The sequence below is a fragment of the Miniopterus schreibersii genome (genome assembly GCF_964146895.1).
Source record: "Miniopterus schreibersii genome assembly, chromosome: 14".
NCBI classification, from domain to species: Eukaryota; Metazoa; Chordata; class Mammalia; order Chiroptera; family Miniopteridae; genus Miniopterus; species Miniopterus schreibersii.
The window spans coordinates 55482320-55489178 of record NC_138114.1 but is presented as its reverse complement, the minus strand read 5'-3'; the positions used below and the strand labels follow the sequence as shown (position 1 = coordinate 55489178).

General features: G+C 57.2%; 1 protein-coding gene across 2 annotated transcripts in view; it reads left to right on the top strand.

The window, feature by feature from the left end:
* The first annotated feature begins 676 nt into the window (after nt 1-676).
* Nucleotides 677-6859, top strand: part of PLEKHA1 (pleckstrin homology domain containing A1) — a 34096-nt gene continuing 27913 nt past the window's right edge. For both annotated transcript variants that reach the window (XM_081158352.1, XM_081158353.1), the window contains exon 1: nt 677-877. The gene's annotated coding sequence lies outside the window, so the exon portion shown is untranslated. The remainder of the gene's footprint in view (nt 878-6859) is intronic.

Genomic DNA, 6859 nt, shown 5'->3' with positions numbered 1-6859 from the left:
CTCCGCGGGGCGCGCCGGTTCTCAGGGCCACGCCCAGAGCCTGCCACGGCGCCTGGCCCACGGCAGGGGCTCCACGGCTGTGCTCAGTGGCATAAGGATCCGCGAAAACACGCAGCTTTCGCCGTCCTTCCTGAAGAATCTCGGCGGCCCTGCGCGTTCCCCGCGCCCCGTCCCATTGCGCCGGAGGCGGAGCTACGGGTCCGGGAGAGAGGCCGGGAGCGGAGACCTGGCGCGCGGGGCTGCGCAGGGCTCTTCCCGGGCGCCCCGCAGCGGGCGCGGGCGCCTCCCGGGCGGGTAACGGGACGGCGCGCACACGGGTCCTCTGCAGGCGAACGAAGCCCGTTTTTACGGATCGTGCGCCCCCAGCTCCAGGCGATGACATCACAGGCTCCGGAGCGCCCCCCCCCCTGCCCCGCCACGCCCCGAGCCAGGCCCGGTGCCCTCGGAAACTACGAGTCCCAGCATGCCCCGCGGCGCAGGGGCCCCGAGCTCCGCGCGCGCCCCGCCCCGACGTGCCCGAGGCCGCCTCCCGGGAACCAGGACGACGCCGGATACCCGGCGCGCCGAGAGCCGCGGGCCGCGCGGGGCCTGCCGGGACTTGTAGTCTCGCGGGCCGGGAGGGCCCGCCCCAGAATCTCGGCCGCCGTCTGGGGGCAGAGCGGCAGAGCGCGCGTGCGCAGTGCGCGAGCGGGCCGTCGTGGGCGCCGCCGGCCAGTTGCGCGCCTGCGGGAGCCGCGGCCGAGGCGGTGCGGAGGTTGCGAGCCGAGCGGCGCGGGGAAGCTGTGCCCCGGGAGCGCGGCGGCGGCTCCGAGCGGTGGGCGGGGCCGGCGGAGGGAGCGGGAGGCGTCCGCGCGTCCGCCGAGGGCCGGCGGCGCTGGTGAGTGCGGGGCGGGGCGGGGCGGGCGAGGGGTCCCGGGGCCCCCGGCCTCTCCCCGCGCGTGCGGGGCGCGGCGCCCCGGGGCGAGGCCGCGGCCGCTCACCTGCGCGGCGGGCGGGAGGGGCGGCGCCGGCCCGGCGCCCATTGTTTCCTGACCTCGGCGGCGCCCGCGCGGGGGCGGTGCGGGGCGGGGCGGGGGCCGCTCTGGCGCCGCCGCTCGGGACGGTCGGGGCGGCCCGCCCTCCGCCTGGCCGCCCGCGCGGTGCGGGGATCCCCGCGGCCACGCCCGGCGGCGGCCGGTCCAGCGCCGCGCCCTCGCGCTCCCCGCCGGGCGGGCTGTTCCGGGGCCCCCGCGCCCCGCCCCGGTCAGAGCCCCGCGGGGCGAGCGCGTTGCCTTCGCCCCGAGCAGGGCGGGCGGCCGGGCGGCGGCTGAGGGCGACTCGCCCAAGGGCGCGCAGGTGGGACCCGGGCCGTGGGCTCTGCGACGCGCGGCGCCGCCCTGAGCGCCCGGGGCCTCCTGGACGGACCAGCCGTCGGGGGAGGAGCGTGGTCCCCGCGGGGCGGGTTGGCGGCCTCGGTGGGGTCCCGTGAGGCTGCGCCCCAGAGCATCCCCCGCCCGAAAGGGGGAACCTCGGTGCTGGGGGGGCGGGTCCGCGCGCGCGGCTGGTGCACTCCCCTCTCCTCCCGGCCCTCGGCCCCGGTCTCCTTTCGTTAGGGTCCCTGCCTCGGTGCCGCCCCTGCTCTTGGTGAGGTAGTTTTCTAACCAGAAAGCCCCGTTTCCTGCGTGTTTAAGGGCGGGAGCGCGCGGCGCGAGGCTTGCACCGTCGGTTTGCTCGGCGCCGGGCTTTCCCGGGGTGTTTCATGACCCTGGAACACTTTTCAGCAGCAGCTGGGGAAGCTTCGTAAGATCCAGGAAAAAAGTTTAAAAGTCATTTTGTAGAACTGCTTTTCTTCACCGTTTCAAGAACTCGACCTGTTATTTCAAAAGATAGTGCGATTCATTCGGACTAAAGTGCCCGATACGTTCCACGCGCTAATTTTCATGTGCGCGCTGTGGCGAAAGATGTTGCCCCAAATAGAGTTTGTTTAATTCTCTCCCTCTTGGCCAAATCTTCCCCAGGGAAATTACACTTTAGAATACTGATGTATTTAAACAAGCATATTTAAACGTAGCAGAATTTGAGTTAATAGTTTACCTTATAGTGCTGCAAACCCCGCAGTGTATCCATTGGCACGTTTCTGCCCAGTGTGCCTGCGTGGAGGGAGATGGCTGGATGTGTCCTTTTTGGTAGGCAGTGGGTAACTTTCTGAGGTTATGATGTGGTATGTATTGAAACTGCTTCGTATCTCATTTTATCTTGGTGATTAGTACTTTTATTGTTGCGAGGAGGGGCAAGTAGCAGGTTTGTATCTTTTTATTTTCTAGTTTTAGCAACTGTAGCAAAAAGGAAAGGGGGTGCGTAATCCAGTTTGTCATAGTCTAGGAGAGACAGTAAAACAGGATAAGTATACAATTGTTAGGAAACTGCCCGAGTTCCTAAGCAGGAAGGACCTTCTTAGACGTGTTTAAGCGCATTAAGAATAGTAGGCGGTTATTTTGTTTGAAAAGTAGCCGTGGGTAATTCCCTCGTGTTGTTAATGTGTAGGATACAATGATATGGAAGACTCCTAGGTAAATACTTGAGAAAGATAGAAATATTTTATATTTTTATAGGGTCTTTTTCTCCAGAAACAGTTAATGCAGCTTAAAAAAAAACAAAAAACGACTTAAGCCTGGAAGTTCTTAGAGCCACACTGCAAAACCCACATTTATTTTGACTCCATGGTAATTTGTAACCCAGAATGAAGTCTGTGAAGTCATTTATTAGAATAACTTAAGTCCGACTTTGCCACTGAAATATTATTGCTCGATGTAAAATAGTTATTCTTGTTCTTATTTAATGAACTCTGCCATTTAAGAGTGGGGAAGATAAATGGTTTTCCGCGTAGAATGTGATGATTCAGGTGTGACAGCAGTTACATCTGCTTTGGTTAGATAGTAAGTTTCAGGTGTTACCGCAGCGACTGCTCAGCTGCTCAGCTGTGAGCCGAGGGGCCCCCAGCCGCTCCGCCTGCCTGAGCACCCTACTTTCAGTAACGTTAAAACTCGATACTACGTTTCAGGGTGATTCTTCTGTCACTTCAGGTCTGCAGCGAGACAATAAAGTGGCTTCATTAGGAGATAAATTGTTAAAGTTTAGTTTTAATTTTTTAATTTTTGTTGATTGATCTTTGAGCAAGAGGAAAGGAGAAAGAAAGCGAAACCTCCGTTTGTGGTTCCACTTGTTAATGGGTTCGTTGGTTGACTCCTGTATGTGCCCCGACTGGGGATGGAACCCGTAACCTTGGCATATTGGGAGGATGCTCTAACCAACGGAGCTATCCAGCCAGGGCCAATTTTAATTCTTTTGACCATTTGTAAGTACACACTGTTTGGAGATTTATTGAAGTGGAATCAGAAATGTGTTTTTCAGGCAGAAACTTTTGGTAGCTTTAGGTGCTTGTCTATAATGCTTAATTATTTTTAGAAACATAAAAATAGGGTGCGTTTTTATTTAAAACTCAAAATTCCTGTTGGTCGTTGTTACAGCCATAGGACCCTGTTACGCTTTAAGGAGCAACACGTTAAACCGTTTGAACTCTTAAGTAATATTTTTCCTAGTAGCTCCTGCGTGACAAAGCACATGAGTTTATAATTCCTAGAAGATATTTCAGCGAGCATGTCTGCTCTTTATTTTGATAAGCCCTTTGATTAGACAAAGTGCTTAGATTCAGGAAGATTGTGTTTTGGGGATTTTATAGCACAGACTTTTTTGAACTGGAATTTCTGTCGAATGTAAAAGAAAATCAGTTATTTAGGATGTTTTTAAATATGTGAATAAGTCTGAGAGTCTTAAATATTTTTAAATTCTTAAGTCCTATTTTTTTCCGACATGGAATCCCTATCAGACTTCTCCATCTGATGGTTTTATCCCGTCATGTGGCTTAGATGTTTATGAGTTTTAACTGCTGAACTCAATTCTGTCCTCAGCCTGCCCTCTTGTGAAAGGACAGTCGGGGGCCCTTAGGGTAGGACTGACCTCAGCGTCATACCCCGGACAGTGAAATCCCCTGGGACTTTCCATGTCGGGTGCCCCTCTCTTGGCCGTGGGGTCCGCGGTGCTGTTCCTTAGGCCGTCAGGTTAGGGAGCAGCCCAAGCTGGGGGAGAATAAACATAAAACAGGTTTATTTCAACATTTGCTGCTTTTGACAACGATCTGTAGGATGTTCCTCTTGCCCCTCTCCCCTGCTTCATGACATCATGGCAAACGGTCGCTCTTCTGCATTTACAGCTATTAAAAGCTCCAGTTTAACCTATTTCAGTTTAAACCTTCAGCCTTCTGTTCAGCTTACAGCTCCTCTCGTCCCTCACCCAGGGTCAGGCCACTAACTGCTGGGGCACTGGGGGCGGGAGGGATTGGGGTGTGGCGTGCCCCCAGGGCACCGCTTTCCCTTCCCTCTCCTGGGATGTCTGGGACCCGGACTGGTCAGAAGAAAAACGGAAAGGGCCGTATTTCTTGCCTGGTGGCATTAGAGCTCTCTTTTCATCAACAGTGACAAGCTACTGATGTCCACGGGTAGGAGTCCAGGCTGGGATTTTGGTGAGATTTTGCAGGGAAACTGCCCTGCACAGGGTCCCTGAATATGACATTTGCTCTCCTACACCCCCACCTCTTCGGTCCGTCCTGTCAGCCCCCCCTTGGTCCCTGTGAGCGTGTGGGGCGAGGTGGGCCGGGGACCTTTTCTTCTGATGCCGGCAGGATCCTCAAGTCCAGCCGCCTTGTGTAGGTCCCACCTCAGCCCTGGGACCTCGCTTCCTAGTGATGCCAGCTGGCGGCCTGCGGGCTGCTGGAGCCCCCTCTGTGCCCTGACAGCTCACAAGCAGACACTGAGCTGAGAACGGGGTGCACTTTGTATCTTGGGTGTCCCCTGCCCTTGGGTGAATGTCCCGTTCCTTTCCCTGGGCTCTCCCCGAAGACTTGGGAGACTCCTGATTTTTTCCTCTCTCTTCTGTCAGCTGCTTGTACAGGGTGAGGTGACGGTTAGGCGTTGGTTAGGGTGCCAGGGCCCTGAGGGGTGCGTGGGGGTCAGCGCTGGCGTCCACGCCGGCTCAGCTCCGTGCGTCCTGCTCTCGCTCAGCAGCTAGCGACTGGGGAGCCCTGGGGCCCAGTCAGGCCCCACTGTGCAGAATTTAACTTTCCTAGATTTTTCTCTTCTGTCTCTCTTTGGTTTTTGTTTTCACTTTTTGGCTTCCTGGTTCCCACCTGGTGAAGCATGAGCTGGGAGTTTGTTAATGTGCGGCTGACTGTAAGGATGAGTATTGGGGGGCCTCAGTCGTACAGTGTGACCCGTTCCTGCCTCACACAACCTTGCTGAAAAGATAACCCATGGAAAACAGCGTTGCCCCCTTTCCTCCATCGTCTCAACAGAACGTCCGTCTGCTGAGTGAGGTCTTGTCTGATGAGGAAACAGCAGCTGTGCGTTTAGAAAGTTGAGTGGAGACCGGCTGCAGCAGTCGGGCTTCTTGACACTTCACTCAGCGGTCCCTGAGGCCCCCTGCGCCAGCCCCTCTGCGGGCCTGGGGCGGCGACAGCCAGCGGAGGAAATCCCTGCCCAAGCCCACCGTCCAGCCTGCAGCCCGCGGGTCCGGCCGTGAGTGAGGGACATCGTGTGTGAGCGGGAAGTGCCGGGGAGATGCTGGGAGATGCGGGGACGGAGCGGGACGCGCGGGACAGTTCGGAGCAGCTTAGAGAAGGTGCCTCGAGGCTTCGCGCAGGAAAGGACGTTCCGGTGAACAGGCCTCGATGGGAGCGTGTGACGTAGTCGAGTGCCGCGGCCCGATGGTGGGGGGGACGGGGGGGGTGGAGGCGTGAAAGTCTGGTTTCTACTTTGAGTGAGATGGTTGCACTGACGCAGCGGCTTTACCTCGTCTGGACACTGGGATTACCTGGGAGCTTTGGAAAGGCGCTGGTGCCCAGGTCTCATCTTCAGAGCTTCTGAATGAATTTGTCTGGGCGTCCAGCCCGGCATCAGGGTTTTCAGAAGCTCCCAGGTGATTCTAATGAGCAGCCAGAGTTGAAGGTTTGAGTGGAGGGGCGTCACGTCCTGGCACTGAGGGGCCGGCTCCCCTCGTTTGAATCCTGGCGCTGCCAGTTCCTGGCCACGTGTCCTTGGGACAAGGGATTTTTAAAATCTGTCTTTTTTTCTCATCTGTAAAATTGTTGTTATAAGGACTAAACGAACTAATATTCAGAACAGTGCCGGGGCCCGGCCGGCGCGGCTCAGCAGTTGAGCATCGACGTAGGAGCCAGGAGGTCAGGGTTCGATTCTCGGTCAGGGCACAGGCCTGGGTCGTGGGCTTGACCCCCAGCAGGGGCCGTGCAGGAGGCAGCCGGTCAGTGACTCTCATCATCGATGCTTCTCTCTGAAATCAATAAAGATATGTTAAAACATATATATTTAAACAAACAAAAAAACAACAGTGCTTGGCAGGTAGTAATATGTGTCAGTGTTTGTTGAACCGCTTGAGTGTGTATTTTAATGGGGTGGCTCTGACTGCAGAGAACAGAGGCACGGGGCAGAGGCGAGGACGTCCCGCAGTAAGTCACCCAGCTGAGCGTGACGGGGCCCGAGCCGGAGCGGCTGCGGTGGGCTGCGGTGACGGTGCAGCGGCAGGATTTGCTGGAGGACGGGACTTGGAATGAGGGAGAAAGGAGACTCCATAGAGGTGACTCCCAGGGTGTTTTGCCTGAACAGCTGGAAGAAGGGGGTGGCTGTTTACCGAGGGACAGACGGGAGCCAGTTTCTGAGGGGAATCGAGGTGTCTGTTAGGTAAGGGGGCAGATCCGCAGAGCGGGCGGTTGTAGATCTGGGCCTGGGGTCAGTGTCCCGGCCCGGGGATG